Source organism: Notechis scutatus, chromosome 3 (genome assembly GCF_049901735.1).
Source record: "Notechis scutatus isolate UNSWTSFEM ecotype Mainland chromosome 3, rNotScu1.2, whole genome shotgun sequence".
NCBI classification, from domain to species: Eukaryota; Metazoa; Chordata; class Lepidosauria; order Squamata; family Elapidae; genus Notechis; species Notechis scutatus.
In genome coordinates this window covers 82,805,476-82,829,536 of record NC_142011.1, presented here as the reverse complement: position 1 = coordinate 82,829,536, position 24,061 = coordinate 82,805,476, and the positions used below count along the sequence as shown (strand labels likewise).

General features: G+C 40.7%; 1 long non-coding RNA gene across 2 annotated transcripts in view; it reads right to left on the bottom strand.

Moving 5' to 3' along the window:
• Positions 1-24,061, bottom strand: part of LOC148131263 (uncharacterized) — a 47,909-nt gene that overhangs the window by 3,805 nt on the left and 20,043 nt on the right. The window contains exon 1 of one of the 2 annotated variants that reach the window (XR_015748639.1): positions 23,551-23,638. The exons of the other annotated variant lie outside the window; for it this stretch is intronic. This is a non-coding gene — a long non-coding RNA (uncharacterized LOC148131263). Of the gene's footprint in view, positions 1-23,550; positions 23,639-24,061 lie in introns of those variants that run through there. 2 annotated transcript variants of the gene reach the window in all.

Genomic DNA, 24,061 nt, shown 5'->3' with positions numbered 1-24,061 from the left:
TTAGAAAAGTGGAAGGATACAAAAGATTGTTAATCATGCATTTGGATTTTTCTTTTTCTAAAGTGAAGGTTATGCAACAATGAGTAGAAGGAATGCAGAAGGAAGCTTCTCTAGACCAGATTTCTGTAAAGATTTTAAATGCCTCGGTAAATAAAAGAAAAACTAAGACTTTGCCCCAAAGCTTAATGTTTGATTGTTTTTGTCACATGTTCCTGCCCTCCTTTCTCAGTGCTTAATTTAGTTTCCTGGGGACAATTACAGGTAACTAAATAATCAGAGCGAAAATGGATAATCCAAATTTTTTATGCAGTGATTAAAAACTGAGCATTTTCTGTGAAGACATCTGCACCATAATATATTCTAGGATATATTCAGACATTTCTCTGTTACACTGGGAAATCAGCAAAGAAACCACTTACTGATTCTATTAGTTGTTAGAAGTATGGTTTCCTCCTTCTATCTGCAGACTTGAATTGACTGATGGTCATTTCGTCAATGCCAATGGTGTTCAAATGGTCCAGTTGTTTTGGGATTGCATCCAAGGCACTTACAGGTAGTGCACAAATTATAGTCCACAAGTTAAGTGACCACAAGTTGTTAAGCAGAGCACTGGATGCCTCAGGATTGGGGGATGCCCTGAAAGGCTTAGCCTGCCTGCTTGCAAGGGGTAGGCCTCCCTCACTCCTCTGAGACAGCCCAGGCTCCACTTCCCATTCTTTGGGGTCCCCATAAACCCTTAGGCCTGCTTCCCCACAGACCCCACACACACGCACACACACCAGATTCCCTGAAGGCCTTGGGATTGCTTCCTACTCTGTTGGGTCCTACACTCTGGTCACCAATTGCGAAATTACCTTTGGAGCATCTCAAGAACTTTGGAGCTCATGTTAGAGGAGGACGGCAGGCCGCTCCACTCCTCAGTGCTCCTTGGCCATTCTGAAAATGGCATCCACTTCTTGGATGAAACCATGTGGCCTATGGACAGACTGGTTCTAACATGAGCTCCAGAGTTCTTCTAAAACTAACTGACTGGGGCTGGTGAGAAGGGTGGGATCTGGCAGGATGGAAAGCAGGCCCCAAGCCTTTCAGGGACACAGGGCGAGGAGAAAAAAGCAGTCCTAGGCCTACAGAGACCAGCAGCATGGGATGGAGAGGAGATAACCTGAAGGATGATGCAGTGTCCCTGCAGTTGGTCGTAAGAGCAAATGAACACAGGGTTGCCAGATCGCAGCTTGGCTCTGCGGCCAAACTCAAGTCAAAATATGGCCAAATTTGGCCAAATTATTTTCTCTCACGGCCACATTTTTTAATGCAAAATAACATGAGGATATATTATTTTTTTGTTTTTTTAACTGTTTTTAAATAATCAAATCATAAAAAAAGTACCACGGAAGACGCCGTGCCAAGAAAAAGGAGCGCGAGGGAACGCGAGAGAGGCGCACCCCCCCTCGCGCAGGCCCCCTCCCTTTTCATCGGGCCACGTCACCTTTCTCCCCCCCCCTTTTCTTCTCCCAGCCCTTATTTTCTGAGGCGGGGAGAGGAAAGAAACTTTGGGGAAGAGGGTGGGAGCCGTCACGCTCCGGCACAGACGACGTTATAAATATATTTGATTGACATAAATATATTTGATTGACATGATTTTTTTCACGGCCAAACAGATTTCTATACAGCCAGATTTCTCGAATTTGGCCGGAAAAACGGCCAGATGGCAACCCTGAATGAACATGATGTTGCAGTGGCTATAATTTCAAAACATAAATAGCTTCTGGGGGATCCATTTTAACTCTGAATGGTTGCTAAGCAACTGGTTGTAAGTTGAGGACTAGCTGTTTACCAATAGTACTATCTATGCTTTCTTTTATCAAAGTCGTCTTACTTCTTTGTTTGCAGATATTGTATTTTTAAAATTTCTCCAGTTCTTTCTCTTCTACTTTGCTCTCCACAGTCTGGATACTGCCCGTCCACTATCCAGACTTTTTTTTTTTTTTGGTCTCTCTTAGCATTAATTGTTAAGTCTGGGGTGTTATGTGAGAGGTGCTTGTCTGTTTGAATTCAAAAGTTCTTGGGCAATTTAGCTTTTTCATTTTCTGTGATTTTTTTTTTGCTTTGACCTACAGCCTGAACTTTAATTGGACTTTTTTATTGGGGATGTGGGCCTTCTCTACCATGACTGAGGAAAGCTGTCTCATATTTGCGAAAAATATGATTGTGCAGAAAGAGCTCCAATCTGTGGAAAGTCTAGATGGATAAAGAAACTATCCAGTGTAGACATTCACCTGATGTATAAGGAGAGGATCAAGCAAGCCAACTGAACTGGACCAGAAATCCTAAGCATGCTTTTTTTGGCACTTAGAGCTTTTGAAGTCAAGGTATATAGGTTTCCTTGTCTTTGCAGACCGCCATAAAATCATTTAACCTGTTCATTGCAAGGAGAAGGGAAAAAAACCTAAATGTTTACAGAGATCTCTTAATTTTTACCCCAGTTGATATGGATTAAGTTGGCCTAAGCAGATCCACCTCTCTATCCCAGAAGAGATGCAGCCTATGTATACCTACTTGAAAGAAGGAACTACCAAAATCAGTGAAATGAGTTACAAAAGGAAGTATGTTTAGATTTATGCTTGCTAAACTCAGATTTCTAGTATGTTTATCATGTGAATATCTACATATAGTTAGCTATGGAATATGTACATACAAGAAAAGGGTTTGTATGTAAAAATGCATGAGGGATTAATTTTATAAATGGTTAGCTTATTGTGCAGGCAATTAATTTGTCATTAATTCCAATTATATATCTAATCTTCCTTTTAAGGGGGTGGATCGTTTTCCATTCAGTGTTGACTTCCTTTTGAATTAATAAATAGTTGCATCATCTGTAACACTGCCCAATTAACCATGTCCTCTGGGTTATTAATTGTAGAACTTTTAAATACTCACAGGAAAAAAAAACCTAGCTAAATACGCAAATAACTCTGAAAATAATAATTTTTAAAAATCACATTTAAGAAGAATTAATAACATCGACTTTGACAAATAGGTATTAGGCAAGATAAAGTAGCCTGAAAATAGTCCCTAGAAATATATTAGTTTTGGATAGATAAACTTCAGATGAGGCGGACATTTGTAGCCCAACCTGACCTGAAATTATAAGTTATATGCAACACTAAAATATAAATTGGCTCTGGATATTTCAAGACCATTTCCAGTTTAATCCTCCTTCAGTTTATAACTTCTTACCTGGAGGACTGAGGCAGAAAGCAGAAGGAAATTTGTAGGCATACTCAAAAGATTTCTAGAGTAGAATATATAGAACATTGCCAGTTTAGCTGTATCTCAACATACCACTAAAACTTTCAATGTCATGTCCTTTAACAAGGGAAAATGGTGCAATATAGGGCAACAATTTATGAAACAAGGTGTTATGTCCGCCGTTTGAAAGAAGGCTCGGGAGTCAGTGACCGTTTTCAGCTCTTTATTTGGTCCCGAGATCGACTCGGTGCAGCTAGGGCAGGCAGCGGCTTATATAGGACTAGCCGGCCAAGCCGCGGCCAATGGCACCGCTTTGAATCTCCCGCGATCGGTTTCTTCCAATCGCGGGGATTCGCGGTGAGCCAATCAGTGCGGCTCGCTCGACCAATCGGGTCGCCGCGCGCCTTAGCCAATCAGAACGGTTTATTTACAAGAATGCTAATGTACAATACAGAACACAAGGTACTCAAATAGGCTAACTTCCAGGATCCATGACTCACAAAAGAATGGAATTTGGGGAAGTTATGGCTATTTCATTGCTACGGGCTGCTGCTGTGATCACGTGATCTTCATTTTCAATGTTCACGGACAATGTCCCAGCCAGCCTTGCAATCCATCTCTCCTTCCTCACACAGCAGCTGCCACTTACCTGCTGGCAGGGCAGAACAGGGAGTGGAGGGAAGGAAGGGAAGGGAAGGGCAGGAACAGGGAGGAAGGAAGAGAGGGAGGGAGGGAGGGAGGGAAGGAAGGAAGGAAGGAAGGAAGGAAGATTTCTGATGCTCCCTGCAAGCTTCTCACAAGGAAATTCAATTTTAGGTTTAGATAAGGAATCCCAAGTGTGCTTTTCAAAATGCAACTGGATTTTCTTTGTTTTTTCTCTGAAAATGTTTTGCTTCTCATCCAAGATGCTTCTTCAGTTTTGGATGAGAATAGAAACATTTTCAAAGAAAAAAATAAGAAAGTCCAGTTGCATTTTGAAAAGCACGTTTGGAATGATTGAGAATATCCAGACATTTAGGTAAGGAAATATATCTGAAACTATGATCCAATGAGGCACAGGTTGTCTAGTATCTTCTTAATTTTAAACTTGAATCATTTTTACTGGTTTAAATATTCACATTTTAACTTTTCAATTAAAATCCGGCACCGAGGAAGGAAAGTGTGATGTTCTCAGTGGGATTCAAATTTTTTTACTACCGGTTCTGTGGGCGTGGCTTGGTGGGCATGGCAGAGGAAGGATACTGTAAAATTTCTAGTCAGAGGTGGTATTTGCCGATTCTCCAAACTACTCAAAATTTCCGCTACCGGTTCTCCAGAACTGGTCAGAACCTGCTGAATACCACCTCTGATTTTCACCCATTAGAACACTGTGATTATGGTTTAGCAAAATCACAATTTATTTCCACTGTAAGTAGGTATGCAATATTTTGGCTGTAAATATCCAAATGACCTCTGGATGGCATCAAATAATTAGAGTTTTCTATTATCTCTTTGCTGTGTTTGATTGTTTCTTGAATTTTTACAGATATGCATCTACAATCCAGTTGGAAATGCCTTGTTTAATGGAGCTTTCTCCAGCCTTGCAAACTTGCAAAATGCATATGTCACCATTCTTAAACAATGAAGTCCCATAGTTCTGAAAGACACCAAGTTGGAGAAGATGGGTTTAGCATTTTAACAGTTATCTACTGAGTCACAACAACAACAAAAAAAAAAGGACCTGTACATTGACTACCATGCTGACTGTATCAAAAGTAAGCCACGCAACCCAATACTCAGCTTTTACCCTCAACCACAACCCTACCTCAACCGATCCACCATCACCCAAGACTAGGCACGCACGCCCCAACTACTTCAACTCCAACTACTGCCGGCCTTAAATGCAAACTACTCAATGCAAGAAGCCTCGTGAATAAAATACCTGAATTTCTCATCCTCCTAAATATGGCTAACTTCGACATTATATTTGTCTGTGAAACATGGCTCAATGCATCTCTCCCGACTCCATTACCACAGTAAGAGACTATCATGTTTACCGATCAGATCGTGAAAATCGTCGAGGAGGTGGTGTTGCTATCTTCTATAAAAAATCCTTACATCTAAAAATATCCAAGTTACCCAGGAGCTTGCTCTTCCTGAGACCATCATCTGTGAACTATCCTTAAATATCACAATTCGATTCTTACTATGTTACAGAGCACCTGATTATGACATCGAACATGTAAACAAGCTAAATACATTACTAACATGGGCTGCATCCTGCCCATACCCTTTTATCTTTCTTGGTGATTACAATCTACCTCATATTGACTGGTCCCTAAATGAATGTACAACTGAAATCATACACACAACCTTCTACAATGCTATTATAAATCTGGGACTGGAACAACTAGTAACCAACAACACTAGACTAAACAACTGCCTCGATCTCATCTTCTGCAATAGTTTGAATTTAATTTACGGAATACAAACTAAAGAACCCTTTTCCAGTAGTGACCACAATATGATTGACTTTTGTCTCAACATACGTCCACACAAAAATCACCACAATGATGTAATTCCCAATTTTAACTTCAAAAAGGCAACTATGATCTTATACACAACGATCTCTCATCCCTTGATTGGCAATCTCTATTCACTGGATGCAATACTGTTGAAGACCATTACAACATATTTTTACTTGAAGTCAAAAGAGTCATCAAACTATATGTACCAACAACAACTCCCAAAACAAAACAAAAAAGCAGATTACCCATATCAATAAGGAAACTTCAATCCAAAAGAGATCACTCTGGCGGAAAAACAAATCTGGTCACGTTGCCAATTTCAAAAACCGATACAAAAATTTATGCCACCAGATAAAGACCGAATGCACCAATTATCACATTAAACAAGAGGAAAACCTTCTAAGCACCAATTCCACCGTGCTTTTTACAATTTTGTAAACAACAAACTAAAAGACTCAAGGTCCATCCTTCCCTTGATAGGACCTGATGGTAAAGACTGCAACGACGACACCATTAAAGCCAACATCTTTAACACATTCTTCGGCTCAGTATTTGTAAACAGCAATGGATCATGCCCAGTATTTCCTAGCCGTACCACAGATAACAACAATGATCTAATACAGGGGTCCCCAACCGCCGGTCCGCGGACACCGGCCGCGCTGAACAAGCCTTACCGGGCCGCTGGTTGCTGGGCGCCGCCATCTTTTGGTAAAAAAGCAATTTTTCGTCAAAAGATGGCGGCGCCAGCGCTGGTGAGCTTTTCCGGTAGAAAGCCATTTCTACCCGAAAAAGCTCACCAGCATTGGCGCCCGCCATTTTTTCACGAAAAATCACTTCGATGACGTCACCGGAAGTGATTTTTCAAAAAAAAGATGGCGGCGCCCAGCTGACGCCGGAACCGGGCCGCGGCGTCGAAAAGGTTGGGGATCCCTGATCTAATACATATCGATTTCACAGAAGACAATGTTGAAAAAGCACTACGCAACCTAAAACCATCTCTATCTATTGGACCGGATGGAATATGTGCCTACTTCTTAAGAAAGCTATCCACTGCCATAGCCAAACCTCTAAGCATAATCTTTGAAAAATCTTTCAGAACCAGCTCCTTGCCTAACCTATGGTCACAAGCCACAGTCATCCCCATCTTCAAAAAGGAGACCCAAGCCTAGTTGAAAATTACAGGCCAATCTCCTTATGCTGCGTCACCTGTAAAGTCATGGAATCAATTATTAACCAATCCATCATCCTCCACTTAGAGACAAACAACCTACTCTCCAATAAACAATTTGGTTTCAGAAAAAACTATCCTGTAATCTGCAACTCTTACACTGCAAAAACATATGGACGACACAACTCGACCAGGGCAAAGCAATAGACGAATCTACATAGACTTCTGTAAAGCCTTTGATTCAGTGGTACATGACAAACTACTCCTAAAAATAAAATCCTATGGTATCTCTGGACAACTGAATAACTGGATAGAAGCATTCCTGTCAAACAGACAACAAATGGTCAAAATCGGGGCGTACTATCAAATCCAGTACCTGTCAATAGTGGTGTTCCCCAAGGCAGTGTTCTAGGACCAACTCTCTTCATACTCTACATAAACGACCTCTGTGATCATATTAAGAGCAATTGCGTTCTCTTCGCTGATGATGTAAAGCTGTTCAATACCACAGACAATACTGCTACCCTACAAAAAGATCTTGACTATGTATCAGAGTGGTCAAACAAATGGCAACTTCAAATCTCAACAAATAAATGCTCTGTCTTATATATTGGCAAAAAAAATCAGAAAATAAAATACAAGCTGAATAGTCAAGATCTTGTTGATGACTCAAGCTCTGTAAAGGACCTTGGAATACTCACCTCTAATGATCTAAGTGCTAGAGCCCACTGCAACTACATAGCCAAAAAGGCATTAAGAGTTGTTAACCTAATCCTACGTAGCTTTTTCTCTGGTAATATCACACTACTAACCAGAGCATACAAAACATTTGCTAGACCAATACTCGAATACAGTTCATCAGTCTGGAACCCACACTACGTATCTGATATTAGCACAATTGAGAAAGTCCAGAAATATTTCACAAGAAGAGTTCTCCACTCCTCTACTCGTTGTAGAATACCTTATGCCACCAGACTTGAAATTCTTGAACTTGAAAACCTTGAATTACGCCGTCTTCGGTCTGACTTAAGCATGGTATATAAAATCATACATTGCAATGTCCTACCTGTCAATGAATACTTCAGCTTCAACCATAACAACACAAGAGCACACAATAGATACAAACTCAAAGTAAACCGCACCAAACTTGATTGCAGGAAATACGACTTCAGCAATAGAGTGGTCAATGTCTGGAATACTCTACCCGACTCTGTAGTTTCTTCCCCAAACCCCAAAAACTTTAACCTTAGACTGTCTACTATTGACCTCACCCCTTTCCTAAGAGGCCTGTAGGGGCGTGCATAAGCGCACCAACGTGCCTACCGTCCCTGTCCTATTGTTTCTCTTATTCTTTTATTTTTCTTATATGTACCCATTTCATGTATTCACAACTATGTATACATTTATACTTATTATCTTGTAAACAATTGGCAAATCAAATAAATAAATAAAATAAATAAATAAAAATCTGGACTAAGATTTTCATTTGATGGAAATGCAAGAAAAAAATGGTTATATTGGGTCACTAAACAAGGATAAACTTGTATGGACTGACCAGTCATTTTTACCTGTTCTTCCACATCTGGTACAGTATTCTGTTCCAGCATTATTTTTAGGTAATAGTTTTCTTAATCTCTTATGTAGCATTATGGTTATGAATACAGCAAAATGCATATCCTTTTGAGGATAGTATAATTTTTTTCTTTAAAAAGGTAGAGAGAAAAATTCATTAGAAGCCATAAACCATGAGCAATATTTAAATTCATGTTTTAAAAGCTTCTGGCTAAAATTAAGTATAACCCTACATTTATGCAAAGGTCAATTGTGATTCTAATTACCCTTACGTAAACCAGCCAGTATTTGAACTGTGCAATTATAACTCATATAAATGGACTTTGTCGCCAGCTTTTAAGCTTCTTTATAAACAGAATCAGGATTTTAATTCTACCTTGACAGCTGAGAGGAGCATAGCAGTGGCAAATCTCTGCATCCCTCACCTCATTTTCCAAAGCAGAATTTATTCTGGTTTAATTAATGCATTCTTTCACTAGAGTCATTTTAATGCAGCAAAGAGCAGCTTTTAAAGTTGTATGTCTGTCTGTCTGTCGAGGGAAGGTAGAGGAAATTTGACACTCATCTCATTGGCTGCGAATTTTGGGAATTGATGATCTGGTCTGAGAAATAATTTTAAAATATGTGCTTGCTGGATCAGACTGGAGATCTGTATAGTCCAGCATCCCATTGGGGCCAACTAGATGATATTAGGAAAACAGCTAACAAGACATGAGTGTAACAGCACTTTCTCTTTTCTGCTCCCTGGGAACTTTTCCTCAGAGACATCCTGCATTTGGTTCTTCTGGTAATTAACAGTCATTGTGACTTACAACCACTGATGACTTCGCCATGAATCTGCCTAATCCTCCCTTTAATCTAGCCAAGCTTAAAGTGATTACTGCTGTTATATCTGAGAAGTCATGCATAGGATTGCACTGTCATTTATCCTTGGACAATCTTCTAAGGTGGGTTAACATTGTAATCTCCAGAGTCCATCCATGATGCTTGAGTCCGAGAAAGAAAAAGTGATGTGCCAGTTTATATACAAAATCCTCCTATGTAAATCTGGGGGTTATTCCACGATAGTAATGATGGACCAATTGCTTTCTACCACATATGAATGCAGGAAATTAATTTAGGCACAGATGGCAAGTAGCTCTTTCACTCCTTCAACAATTTGTTGGTCCTCCCCATTACCTACCACCTGGGCGAGTTCATGGCTGAAGTAAAATTTGAACCTACTTCTTAGCATTGCAAGTTACGAGCACAAGTTCTGCAATAACATTATTAGAAAATCATCCACGTTCAGCATATATAAAAAAATTATCACAAAGCTCTTGGCTCAGTATTCTGAGTGAACAAAATCCAAGGAGGGTAAATTAAAACCAGCTCTTGATGTGACTGAGAAGCAGCAGCTAGTAAAAGATTGCCAAACATTTTCATTCACAGAAATCAGAGTCAACATAGATATATATTCTCCCATGAGCTGTTCAAAGCATCCAGAAGTGGGAGGTGCTTCAGTCTCTTCTGGAAAGGCTGGGCTTAAAACTCTGGGACGCTCCTCCTCCTCCACAGGACACCTCCTCAGCGTCCCCCAGTTTTAGCTCAGCCTTCGTGGTAAGAGGTTGTGCACTCCCTGACTGGAACGGTTTCTGATTCAGCTTGTCAAGATTCAGGTTTGCTCTTGGGTTAATTCGGCTTGCAAATTTTTTCCCCTATTAATCTGGCGATTTCAAGGCTTGTGGCTCTATTAGGTTATCACCCCGATCAGTTGAGAGCAGCTCTTTGTGACTGGCGGAGCCTGCCACTTCGCAGGCAGTCTGAGATGGCCGCTTCAGGCATCTATCTAATTCCCTGATCGTCTTTTCTTTGCGATCTTGCCGGAACGCTCGCAGCCGCGGCTCACTTCTCCTTACAGGATCATTTGTCTGACATTTTGGAGAGTCAGCAGCAGTGGCTCGTTAAACTGCTCAGGCATTTAACATCGGAGTTTCTGCCTTCCCGCCTTTTTAAACAGCTGGCTTCAAGTTCACGCCTAAATATTACAGGTGCCATTCCCCGCTGGTTTCCCTTCTTGGGGACCGGGGCAAGTACTTTCCCACTCCACTTTCCTGGGATTATTTCTCTCTTAGCCTGCTGGCGTTGGATAAGCAGGCTAGTCCTTAAACAGGAATTGCTTTTGGATCGTTACATTGGAGCGAAGCCTCAAGTGCCATTTCAAACAGTGGGACGTTTTTGACAGGAAAGGATCCATCCAGGACCTGTATAGCTGGTTTCCCTTGTTGGGGACCAGAGATCCTGAATATTTCTTGCTTGGAGCGCTTGGGGGGTTTCCCTTGCTGGGGACCCTTAGATACTGTGTGTGTTTGTATATATATATATACATATATATACATAAAGCATGAACAGAAGAGATGATTCCACCAGGCTGTCAATCATTTGGAAGCCTGCACTCACAAACAAAAAATCTCCACACCACAAGCCAGGCAAACACCTGGGCACAAACAGATCCCCCTGATACCTCCAGCTCAAACACACCCCAACCAGGCACCCAGATGAAACCCAGCTTCCTAACTAATGATAGCCGTCCATTTACCCGAAGCCAAGCTGCACTAAAGGCCTCCATTAAAGCAACACAATGCTGCCAGCCAATCAAGATACAAAAAGAGCCAAAAACAGACAGAAGATATTAGAGACACCAATCAAGCAGAACACAGCAAACTCCGAGACCAATAAACACAGACCAAGACTCCCAACCAATCAGGATGAAGAAAAACCATTCTGGCACAGCAATAGGCTGCCCCAAATTCAAATCTGAAACTACTGTAAAAGTCTGACTCACAGACGGACACAATACAGAAGCCTGATGATGGCAGATGAGATTCTGCTGAAACGCTTACAACTTTAAAAGAACTACAATGACGTGGGAAAATACCCGAACCAAGCCGAACACCATACATGTAAGTACCCGAAAACTTAAGAAAACATATATATATATATATATATATAGACTTACACTCCTGGAGAAGCGCCCTACTTTCAACCACAGGAGTAGGCACCACCCCTAAGTAGTAGTAGTAGTAATAATAATAATAATAATAATAATAATAATAATAATAATAATAATAATAATAATAATAATAATAATAATAATAATAAAGTTAGAGACACGAGATTCAGTCCTCCACAATGGAAGGTGACAATGTCTTCCGCTCCAAGACAAATAAGTCCCGAGATAAGTCAGTGGGCCCCAAAAAGGCCTCTAAGGCGGCGGATAAGGATGCCCATAGACGGCACCAAGCCTTGGAAAGGCAGTGGCAGAAACGGGCCAGGGAGGCGGACAATATGGCTATGACACAACAATCGGATCAGGGCCCAAGTACATTGTTGGGACCCTTAGACTTATCCACCCAGCCCAGACAGGCTATTTCTGGACAGCCTCCCATAGGCATATCTCCCCCAATGAGCACTGCCCGGCGAATCCCAGAGGCAACCTTCACCCCTACAGCCACCAGTTTAAGACAGGAGGAGGGATTACCTGAGACTATTCCCATCGAAATGAGACAATGGATGGAGATAGCCATACAAAAGGGCATTGTGGCTGGAGTTCAGCAATCCATCCGGACACGACACTTTTCGGCTACTTCGGAAGTGGGATCCCTGTCTGCTCAATCCTTTGCGCATATGGGACATCATCAAATTCAGGTATTCCCCAATATCCCTGACATACCAGCCCAGGGTCTTCGGGAGGAGGTGGAATTAGATGACCAGGATGTTCCCATGGAGGTGGGGTCGATCCATCAAATGGACTTGGGGTTGTCAGAGGCTGACCCACTAGAGTGAGGAATGTCGGATGACGAAAGCCTCATTCCAGACCAACCTACCTTTTCTGGCCTTTTTCGTCCATACCTCTTTAAATCTTTACTGTTCAAAGCAAAGAACACCGCTAAACTAGGCACATCAAGCCCTCATCCATTGTCAACAGGGTCTCAGGACGAATCCAAGGATCTAATATTCTCACAACCGGCTAATGAGGCAGAAACTATTCCTGTCCCTCGTATGTTTGCTGAATTAGTACAAAATCAATGGGCATCAGCAGCATCCTACCCAGCCCCAACAGGGTATGATAAACGATATTATAATTTGGCACCAGAGTTTTCAAATTTTCTCAAAACGCCGGAGGTGGATGAGCCCATTGTGGCACTGGCCTCTTCTTCAACCTTTCCCAATGAGGCCGAGGAAGACCTGAGACCGGAGGAAAAGAGAGCAGAGTTGGCACTCCATAGGGCGCATGTTTCTGACGCCTGGGCCATTAGGGCAGCTACAGCTGCGTCCTTTTTTACACGGTCCTTCCTATGATGGCTCTTCCACTTGAGGGATATATTGCCGGCGTCAAATGTCAGAGCCCACCAGGACATTGCTAAGATTATTGCAGCGGCAGAATTCTCCGCCGACGCCACATTTAATGCAGTCAAATTCTCGTCTAGAGCCATAGCATCTCAGGTATCAGCATGGAGACTGCTATGGCTCAGACATTGGCAGGCGGATACGAAGCATAAATGCAAGCTGGCATCAGCCCCAATATCGGGGGATAAATTATTTGGCAGTGTTGGAGCCCCTGCTTATTGAGAATAGAAACAAGAAAAAAGTGCTTCCCCCTCTTTTTCGGAGGTCTGAAAACAGAATGCCCCAGTCGTTTCAAAGGGGCTCCTTTCGGACCTACTATCAAGGCCCATACATTCCCAGATCGCAAAGAACATCAGGCTACAGGCAGTTCTGTCTCAACTGTTAGGGAAACTGATTTCTTGTATTTCCATTGTGCCTTGGGCTCGATTCCATTTTAGAGATCTGCAATGGTTCCTGCTACCTATCCAGCGATCTGGAAGAGCCACTCCAACGTCCGTATAAAGGTACCGCACAATGTTCTCTGATCACTCCGCTGGTGGTCGGAAAACACGATAAACAAGGGGTGTCCGTTCAAGGAACCTTGCAGGGCAACGATCACAACCGATGCCAGCCTGGTAGGATGGGGAGCTCACTTCCAATCCCACACTGCACAGGGAATTTGGACTATTTCTGAACAATCACAAAGCATTAACCTGTTGGAGCTGTGAGCAGTTCATCTGGCGTTACGCAGTTTTCTACCCCTTTTCCAATCACGCCACGTTCTGGTCTTGACAGACAATATCACAACCAAGGCCCACGTAAACAGACAAGGGGGTACCCACTCCAAACTTCTGATGCTGGAGATGGCCAGGTTGTTCAAGTGGGCTGAGGCCAATCTCTTGTCGCTCAAGGCAGTGCACATAGCAGGGGCCTTAAACACACAAGCGGACTGGCTCAGCAGGGCCTCGATAGATCAGGCAGAATGGCGCCTACACCCGTCTCTCTTCCAGGAAGCAGTGCGGAGGTTTGGGCAACCGGTGATCGATCTATTTGCCTCTCCCCTCAATGCCCAATTGCCCAGGTATATTTCAAGGTACCCGACTCAGGGGGCGGAGGCCGTCAACGCTCTGCGATGTCAGTGGCCTCCCGGACTTCTATATGCATTTCCTCCACTCCCTGTAATACCCAGGTTGATCCAGAAGTTATTGGAGGAACGAGCAGAACTGATATTGGTCGCCCCTTACTGGCCCAGGCAAACATGGTTCGCGGACTTACAGGAGCTGTCGAGAGAACAACCTTGGAAAATTCCACCATCGAGGGTTTCCCTCTCGCAAGGGCCGGTACTTCACCCGGACCCACAATGGCTCAGCCTAGCCGTATGGAGGTTGAGCGGAACCGTTTAAGGACCCAACAGATTTCAGAGGATGCCATTGCCAACATACAAGCATCCAGATGGTCCTCAACAAATCGTATATACAAGGCCACGTGGTCCGCTTTCTGTCGCTGGTGCCGGGGGCCTAAGATCGACCCAACTGCCCCATCAATAGGACAATTATTGGACTTTTTACAGGAAGGGTTGACCAAGGGCCTATCTCCAAATACTTTAGGCAGACAGGTGGTGGCCTTAGCCTCAGTGATATCCTGGGGTGACCTTCATTCCATAGCGCACCATCCACATGTCCGCAGCTTTCTTAAGGGTGCTGCAAACTTACAACCTCCTGTAATTCACTGCTATCCCACTTGGGAGCTCAACAAGGTGTTAACTGCACTTACAACTGGCCCGTTCGAGCCTTTAAGAACCGCTAGTCTCAAATTCCTGACATATAAGGTGGCCTTCTTAATTGCGATCACATCAGCAAGGAGGATTTCCAAGTAGGCAGCATTGTCGATGAGAAAGAACCTGTGCGTGTTTCATGCAGACAGAGTGGTTCTCAGATTGGATCCATCGTTCATCCCTAAAGTAAATTCAGCCTTCCACAGAGCACAGGAGTTGGTGCTTCCAAATTTTTGTCCGAAACCATCTCATAGACTGGAGCATCAATGGCATCAACTTGACGTTCGAAGGGTGTTAAGCATCTATCTAGACCGCACGGCGGCATTTTGAAAATCTGAGGCTCTATTCCTATCCTTCAACCCATCCACTTTAGGACACAGGGTGTCGTTGACGACCATTGGTAGATGGTTGAGAGCCACCATAGCTAAAAGTTACGAATGCCAGTCCATCTCAGTTCCTAAGGGCATTACAGCCCACTCAACAAGGAGTGCGGCAACATCAGTAGCATGGGCCACTCGGGCTTCCATAGACGAAATCTGCAGAGCAGCGACTTGGGCTTCACCATCGCCCTTTGTCAGAAATTATAAAATTGATGTCTACGCCTCAGCAGACGCTTCATTTGGCAGAAGAGTCCTGCAGAGGGTCCATAAAGTTTAGGAGTGGATTTCGATCCAGACAGAGTCCCTCCCTAAGGACAGGCCAAGCTTTGGTATGTCCCACTTCTGGATGCTCTGAACAGCTCATGGGAGAAAGGGCGTTGGTACTTACCTGATACGCCCGTTCTCTGTGAGCTGTGAAGAGCATCCAGCCCCACCCATTTCTTTCCGTCTGGTGGGGTTCCATTCCAGTCAGGGATCTAGATTAGGTGATGAGTCCCGGACTTTGGCACTCAATCTTTGCAAAACTGGGGGACGCTGAAGAGGTGTCCCGTGGAGGAGGAGGAGCGTCCCGGAGTTTTAAGCCCAGCCTTTCCAGAACTGAAGCACCTCCCACTTCTGGATGCTCACAGAGAACGGGCGTATCAGGTAAGTACCAACGCCCTTTACCAACACACAGAGGGCAATCGGAGTCATATTACATGCAACATATCCCGCCCATCCAGTAATATCCATTCAATATTATTGGGAAAACAGTCTCAAGAGACAACTATAGTCATCTTGTTAACATCTTTTTTGGCCACTTGATATGGAAATAATTAATTCTAATTCCCTGTATTGTCTAAGCTACATAACAGGGTAGGGGAAAAACTGCCTAAGAATCAGCTCTTTGGCACATCTAAAGCACTCAAAATATATTGGAGAAAGATGGTTTGTTTGACTTGAGAGCTCCATGAAAATATTTTGATAGAATTCTAATTATGTCAAATCAAAATCTCAGGTTCCATGACATATAAGGAAGAAATCTGGTTTTGCAACATCATTGTTTTATCATCTACTTTCACCCCACAATTCTCCTATTTACAATAACAATGGTTAGATAATGAATCTGCAGAGATCAACACAATATAAGATATAGCAATTCCCTCTACTCTTGGGATATGGGTTTTGATTCTGCCATGTGAGCCGGTCAACATATGTTCCAACATGAAAGCATTAATAGTCAGTTTATCAGCTTATACCTGGAATCAGTACACCTGGAAAAAAACTATATTTAGATTCATTTTTTATCTAAGTAAAAGACATTTTTATTTTTTTATGTTATCAATTTCAAAACATTTATGTTATCAGCTGTAAGAAGTTGTACAGCTTCTTGTTCCAATTTTTATTAGTGAATAGATTATGAAGAATGTATAAGGTGACCTTTCCCATTAAAACCTAACTGTAATTTTTGATATTATTTGCATTTTTTTTTCGAAATTTGATAATGCTCCCAAAAGCAACTAGGTTCATGAAAATTATGTGTTCATTAAAGCCTTCAAACACCACTGAAGTATGCAAGTCTGGAGTCTAGTAAATTCATATTTTCAGTTATTTTTCTGCCAGGTATGCAGTTATCTTTCTATTTCAAATGAAGCCATTTGTTACCACTGTTGGGTAAGTGTGTGGAAAAAGTGTGATGAAGGAAAACCATTAAGGATTGCCAATCAATGTCAGGCTTAAATGAGGTGGGGCAATTAGAATATCAAGATCCAAAACTTAAGTATTTGGTGTTCTGTTATCTCTTAATATTGGCATTATTTATTAATTTTGGATATGCAGAATAGTTACACACCTCCAGTCATAGGCAACATATATAGCAGGTGGTATACTAAAATGGAAAATAGGAACATATGTTAAAATAGAATCACCCACAAAAATAACACATAACCATGGCCCTAATTCATGCAAGAACATCTTAATAAAACTCCAGTGCAAAAAGCGGAAACAAATATCAACATGTACCTAAGGTAGACAGCACCGGTATGTGTTTTATTTTGGGATTTTGCATTATTCCTCTCTTATTTGCTACGACTCCTTTGGAAGTAAAAGATAATTTGCCCCAGAAGCTTTCCCTCACGTAAAACTGTCTAATGCGTTACTGCAACTTGGACCTGAAAATTCCTCTTAATTATTATCTGTGTAAAAAGACACAGTGCTTCATCACCTGTAGTTTATAATACTATAAAGTAATGCTATTAAAAATACAACTGATGCATAGCCTCTATCAATTTTTTTCAGGAAAGTATAAGGACAAACTCCTTCTATGCCATTTATTTGCATAAAAACAAAGACATAATCATAGTTTATGTTCTGTGCTAGGTAAAGCATAAGGATGCATTATATGCAAATATTGGGGCTGGGGACTTTTTATCATTGGTCTTGGATGAGGTGGCACAATTTCAGATACACAATCTGGTGATCCTCCTAGATTCACAGACTTCTGCTCAAAGAACAACTGGCAGCCATGGTTAGGAGGAACCTTGCACACCTTCAGGTTGGGTGCCAGTTGCACCCATTCCTTGACCAGAAGGCCCTGCTCACTGACACTCATGTCCTCATGACCTCCTGTCTGGACTACAGCAATGTACTGTAGGGGCTACTCTTGAAGAATGTTTGGAAGCTTCAACTGCTGCAGAAGACACAGCACTGGTAGTAAATCATACCAATTATTCTGCGCGTAAAACACCTCTACTCTGGCAAATGCATTGGTTGCCAGTGTGCTTTCTGTGCAATTCATTTATTTATTTATTTATTTGATTTGTCAATTGTTTACAAGATAATAAGTACAAGTGTATACATAGTTGTGAATATATGAAATGGGTACATATAAGAAAAATAAAAGAATAAGAGAAACAATAGGACAGGGACGGTAGGCACGTTGGTGCGCTTATGCACGCCCCCTACAGACCTCTTAGGAAAGGGGTGAGGTCAATAGTAGACAGTCTAAGGTTAAAGTTTTTGGGGTTTGGGGAAGAGACTACAGAGTCGGGTAGAGGTGCTGGTTGTCACCTTTAAAGCTTGGGATTGTATTACTTGAGGGACTGTCTTCCCCAATTGTTTCTACTGAACCAATTTGGTCAGGAAGGATGGACAATGGGTCCGTTGGCTAAGGAATGTCAATGGATGAGGCCTAGAAGACATACATTTTCTGCTGTAGCATGGATCTTATGGAATATTCTCTCTTGGAAATGACATAAGTTCTTAAGTTTCTGCCAGGCCCAGGGCCTTGAGTGTGTTCAGGGACCTGTTTTGTGATACTAATAATAATACATAATGATGGCAATTTATTTTCAGCTGTTATGTATTTTATTTTTTGTATTGTTTTAATTATTTTTAATTTTTAAAAATTTTTTGTCACTCAGAGTCACTTCGAGATTAGAGGCCAGCCATACAAAGCAAACAAATATTGTAGGTTTAATGGGTATCCCACAATACATGTGCAGACATGCCCATAAATATATACAAACAGAAACATGTTTTATAACATACTGTCAGTGAAAGCTAAATTCACACATCTTTTCTAAGTAGTGTCTTTTTGTAATAATATTATTAATAATATTATGTGACAGAGGAACGGACAGCATATAAATTTAATAAATAGTTAAATAAATAAACAATATTTCTAGAAATCCATGTTGAGCCTTTCATAGCTATGATTGTATGGCAATACTGGTCTCCTCAAGAGACCAGACTCCTTTCAGAATATTTATTTTTGCAATTTTTGCATTCTTTTTCTCCATGTCCCAATTATTTTGCCTTTTTAAGTACTTCAAAATGTGTGTTAATTTTGTTTTCTTTGATATCGCTGGCATATCTGAAGTGCTTCATGTGAGAGTTATGCCTGAAATATTTTATTTTATATGACTATCGGCTTTTCTTTGGATTTTAGTCAGAAAAAGCATTTGGCAACCCAAGAACAGGCCTGCAAATGGCAATTGACTATGGAGCTTTGAAGGACTGATTTCATGTAAGCATGCAAAAATAAATAAATAAATAATGCAGCCATAGTCATGTTGGTCTATAGAAAAAGATGAGTGACTATTTACTGTTCTTGTAAGAATAAGGAACTTCATGGGAAGGATACTTGTATTTACTAACCCACTTAATCCAAATGCATCATATTGAACTCCAGCTGTTTTGAAACATGACCTCTCAACTTTCTTTCCTCCTATCCAGCAATTTAGTTTTCTCAATTTCTTCTTATTGATAATCTATGTTTTGAAGGAACTTCCTCTCTCTGCCTAATGGTGGAGTCATCCATATGAAGTTAATAAATATGCCAATTATAGGAGAGGAGAGGAAGGGCTATTCTAATCCAATGGGTGCCATTTATGACATATACTAGCCACTTTATTCATTGCAATGAAAAAGATAGAGCAATTGTAAAAAATCTTTTTCTTGTGTTACCAAGAATAGAGTCTACTTATTATTTCCTACATATTGTATAGCATATATTCAGTTAGACGCAGTTAGATGCTTTTAAAAATCTTCGCAAAAGTAGATTGTCATATTTTTATGTAAAAAAAAATATAGCAGCAATTTCTATCAAAAAAGTAAAAGGAAATACACATATAATTAATTATGTTTTATGTCTATCTGAAACACTTCACAAGGAAAAGTAGTACGAGTTTGGGTGGTGAATGACATCACCAGACATGATTGTTACTGTTCTCCAAAACGGATGGGAAGAAAAAAACTGAAAAAACTGTGTACAGGTAGTCCTTGACTTACAATCAGTTACTTAGAAGTTACAACCAACCATGCCAGAGGCACTTATGTCCTGATTCTGAAGTTCTCAGTGTTCCTCACAGTCACGTGACATTTTGGGGATTTGGCTATCAGCCTATCTTTATGGCAGCTTGAAGCATCCTGTAGTCATCCCAAAGGTGCTTTTTTCAAGAGGCAACTGAACTTTCTTGTTTTTCTTTGAAGACATTTCGCTTCTCATCCAAGAAGCTTCTGAAGAGCTGAAGTGCTGAAGAAGCTTCATGGATGAGAAGCGAAACATCTTCAAAGAAAAACCAGAAACTCCAGTTGCCGAAAAAGCACCTTTGGGACAACTATGACTGAGAATCTCCATAGATATCCCATAGTCATACGACCACATTTTACAACATTTTTGCCAAAACCTGTCATCTACTTCCAGTTTTTGACAAAAACTGGCCCATAGGGAACAATTGGTTTGCTTAACAAACATAGCATTCATTTAATGACTGCCACAAAAAAGCTTGTAAAATTGGGTCAGTCATATGGGTGACCTGCTTTATCAATGTCACAACTTACAATGTAATGGGTGGACACGTTATGATCATAAGTTGAGGACTATAGTACCTGTATCTGTTTTCATATGCATATATCTATAGGATAGGATAGGATAGGATAGGATAGGATATGGTTAGGGTTTGGGTTAAGGTTAGAGATAGATAGATAGATAGATAGATAGATAGATAGATAGATAGATAGATAGATAGATTGATTGATTGATTGATTGATTGATTGATAGAGGTGGGTGGGCAGGCAGACAGACAATAAATAAATAATAAATAAATCATGGACCTATAGTCCACTTGGCTGCAAAATATATAAGCCAATTCTATGAAAACTGCTGCTGAGATGGTGTGCAACATGGATGGATTATTATTTTGATTTCCACATTGCTTTTATGATAGATTTTACCAGTTAAAAATAATGTAACACCATGTGAATGTTTATATTAAGATTCTGACACCAAATCAAACATAGGAATATATTAAAAGAGGCATCTGGATTCCGGTTTTGTTTAACATCCAACTTGTTCACATTAAAACATGCCCTTGGCCTGACAAGGCATTATTCACTTGCATGTTAATAAAAATAAAATGGTGCATATTTTTTTAAAATTGAAAACTGACAAATTTGATTTAAATAGATACTGAACTCCAGGCAAAAGTGTTGTTTGAACTCTGCTAGCTGCACTTGAACTGACAGGAACCATTAAAATAAGACTGAGTGGTCAATATGTGATTAAATATCATATGTCATGCTTAGGAAGCTCATGCCTTCAAAAGAGAATTATATTGTTAAAAATATGTGACAAATCCCAGGCAGGCCCTCCAAATCCATGATGATACAGAAAAGGATGGACATTTGCTTGCAATAAAGCCAATTTTCCATAAGGCAAGGGAGTAGCAGCTGGGCCTGGCATTTCAAGTTACTGATTTCCAAAAAATAGCACAGCACCTAACGCTGTTCATTGTTGGCAGGTAGGGGCTGGGATGAAGTGAGGAAGAAGGAGAGAAAATAAATGAAATTAAAAAAAGAAATACCCTATGAGCAGGAGGGGACATTATTCAAATCTCATTTAAAAGAGATAAACTCAAGTATTCATAAGAGTAAATACTTTGGTCAGATAATCAAAGCATCCCATTGTGAAATGAAAAGGTTGGCCAATGTTGACATATTGAAAAGATGATATACTTAACTTTAATGCCTACCACGGTCTAGCATTATTGCCTGAAATAGTATGAAATCTTAGACAAACTCACAAAGTATTATGCTCGATTGCCTTTAATAGTGGGGAACGCTTACACGCTAACTCAACTTTGCTTGAAGCAGTAGTGTTTATTAGATTCCCTAGGAATATCAAAACTTGTGAATATCATTAACACACTAAAGAGGCTGATCTAGGGTTGTGGTCCAGAAAAACATGTCCATGACATTATTATGATCTATCAATGATTATCCAAACCAAACAGAATCTTGAGCATCAAAATCTACTCTGTGCTGAGGATTGAACCCCAACAGAGACAACCTTCCAGAAAATCAACAACAGTTTTAACTTGAATGGATTGTGGACTTTATATTTCCTTCTCTATTAGTCTCTTTGAGATTGTTTAGGGAGCAAGAGGCTATGCCACTGTGAACATATAGGGGCAGCTTCCAAATAGTTGTGGTCCCTGAAGCCAGAAAGATTGTCCATTTGATGCATTTAGCAACAATCCCATTAAGTTTGGCCAATTTACCATATCAATCTTCTAAACAAAAATAAATATCGTTAACATGGTATGTGAAATTCTTTCTTTCATGGTAGCTTGCTGGTCTGGCATAACACAAAATACAGTCTGGTCTGACTTGCAAAAAGCATGTTGAAGCAAAACGGGTCTATAAAGAAAGTAAAGTCTTCTTTGGATGGATCTCTTCATAGTATTTGCAACCACAGAGATCTGTTTGTACTGCATTCTTCCCAATGTAAGTATTGTCTGATGGTCTAACCAAGATTGTTAGCTTAGCTTTTTGAACTTAGCCAAGATGAGCTAAGTTTGCCACCTAGCTGGTCAGATCTATATTGGTGACCGGGGCCTAAATAGGAAGCAGAGGTCAATCACCTTGAGTTTTATGGAGAATAAAGTGGGATATTTAAATGCAGTGAACCAATTAATTTTCCCTGATCTTCTCATCTGACAAGGAAGGATAGACTTTTGCCGATGACATTCTTGTTTGTCCAGTGAGCATGGAACTATGGTAAATTTTCACACATTTTGTTCTCTGACTCCTGCCCATTTATACCACTGGAGAATAACAAGAATCATTTCTCTGTATGAATAATTTGAGTGGTAGATGCAATACCCTAACAACTTTAAACAAGGGTCCATTTACCCAGTATTCAATTTTTAAGAGCAGCCATTAGCCTGCTTATAGATCTGCCTTTTAGGATTTTCATACCATTTGTCCCCAGTGTCTGGACTGCCGCTGGACTGGTAAACTAATACAGAAACCTCTTTCGGGGGAGGCAATCCATTTTTGTGGTAGGCGGGGGAAAAAAAACCTTCTTCAGTCATCAGTGCAACTGGCTAAAGTGGGCCACAATGTTATTCAGCAAATTATCAATTTGGTGAGCTGAAAGATTGCAAACTGTCTGCTGGTTTCTTGTCTTATTATTTTTGGCAGGGTTGCATATGTTCTCTGTGCTCGTTCCATGAATCCATCTGATTATTATTCCAATCACCAGAGGAAGAGAGAGAGTCACATTAATTTGTAGTAATTAATAGCACTGATGCATTTGACAGTGCATGTTAACAAGCCTCTTTGATTGTTTGGATCTCTAACTGCGGCCCTTCTTGTTTGCATCACCTCCAAGGAATTCATAATATCAAAGCTTAACGGTATCTGATACTTGTCAAAATGCAATTTATAAAAGTTTAATTCTTTTATTGATTTAGTTTGGTTTTGATGCCTGCAGAGTCAGCTCCCTTGACAGAACTTAGCGGATTCAAATGCTTGTCACCAGCTCGGCCTCCATTTTTGCAGGGAACAATTGCCATAGGCCAAGCCAACAGGCATGGTTTAATTGCCATTAATTAAAAAGCATCAATCTTTTTTTTCTGCTGTGGCTCTTAGAGCGGGCTGCATTTCTCTCTCTTTTCTTGTGTTTGTCAGGATACCTTCTGGCAAGCCAAATTAACCCATTCCATCTTCCTTTACAAAAAAAATTAATAAATAAACAGACACACTAACCTGGGAAAGTCTTTTGAAACCCAGTTCTATGATCTGATGCAAAATACAAGCAGTTTGCTGATACTTAACAAACTGGATTCCTTCTTTATTGCAGTATAATGAGGTCAAATAAATCCCTCCCTGGATTGTACACATGCTTAAATGGTTTCTGCATCAAATCCTTTCTGACAGCAAATAAAACAGCAGCCAAACAAAACATCAGCTACTTACAAATGGCCAGAATTATTAAAAACAAAACAGTATATGAAAAGAAAGCCTATATATATTCCAGCTGGCAGAATAGCTAAGCAAATAGCTTTGTGTGGCCATTTTTGTTCGAAATAAGAGCAATTAATGAGGGATCCTCATGGACCAAGAAGAGGCAAGCTGCCATTTATGTATATATATATTTATGTCCCATTAATAAGGTATGCAAGCTTGCTTGCTTCTTCTTTGCCAGTCAGATTTGGCTCTTCTATGTCTGTAAAGGGGGTTATACAAAACAAAAGCCAGTGAAATGGGCTGCTCAAAG